We start from the raw sequence: 1178 nt of genomic DNA on the forward strand, positions 1-1178 counted from the left end.
AGAGAGAGAGAGAGAGAGAGAGAGAGAGAGAGAATTAGAGAATGAGTGTGGGCGGGAGAGAAAAAAGGTGGGGCATAGACAGAAAGCCTGTGTATACGAACAACTTGTAAGGAGCGAGGAGCGATGGCAGCGTCTGTACGAGAGCGAGGATGGAGCATCTCGTCGGCGCACATAACAACGAGAGATTTCCAGTGTCCTGTGGGTTGCCACAAATCAATACCGACAAAAACCCATCTCAGTGTGAACGGAACAGACCAAACCATGGCGCTCAAGCAGCTCGGCAAAACAACACACTTCTTCCCAGTACTGCGGTTTTTCTCCTGAATCCTGAAGCTGCTGAGCTTTAATCTACGGTGAGTCGGCACGGTGACAGACACATATTTGGAAAATATGCAGATTAGGACAATACCAACACAAGAAAGAAGCGGACCGTAGCAAAATACAAATGAGTTACTCGTTCCAGACCACGATATGGTCATCAAGTCTTTGTGTCCCAAAACCCAGTGCACACTGCAGAACGTTTCGACATATCCTCATACATCGGAGGGAGGTCCGATTTTCCATCATTTGTGTGTGCGTGGGGGTTTAAAGTAACTATTTTGGCACAATTTGATCACAAGCTAAAAAATCACACTTGTCTGGTCTTTCTGGGTCGCAATCGAGTGCACATTTATATTAAAATCATGGTCAACAACTGAGTGCAAACGACACTGTGGTGCCAGATCTTTTAGTCCAGTTGCGCGCGCAATGCGTTAATGGACTTCCGGATCAAATTTGAAGAAAAACAGAAGTCCATTTGGTATAGAGCGCATTGGCCAACCACATATCCCGACCAGATCCAATCCGACATGACCCTGCAGACTGGGTCAATTTGATCATTGGGCATCCATTTAAAGATATTATTCTTACATTCTTAGCTCTTATCGAGAGATAGCCGGTGCAGACATCTTCATAAGTAAGAGGACGTCGATCTTAATCCTTTCCTCGATTTATCAAAACTGTGAACTGTACTACAGAGTCACTTCCCTTCATTAACTCATGTTGGTCCAGCGCTGCCGTAAAAATTGAAAACAAAACAGCCTGATATTCGAAACGGCACAATTGGGTCCACACTTCGCCAACATTCTCACTGACTGTCCTGGAAATTGTCAGGCATCTTCCATGCAAACAGAACCCCC

Source organism: Aplysia californica, unplaced genomic scaffold (assembly GCF_000002075.1).
Source record: "Aplysia californica isolate F4 #8 unplaced genomic scaffold, AplCal3.0 scaffold00259, whole genome shotgun sequence".
In the NCBI taxonomy this organism is placed as follows: domain Eukaryota; kingdom Metazoa; phylum Mollusca; class Gastropoda; order Aplysiida; family Aplysiidae; genus Aplysia; species Aplysia californica.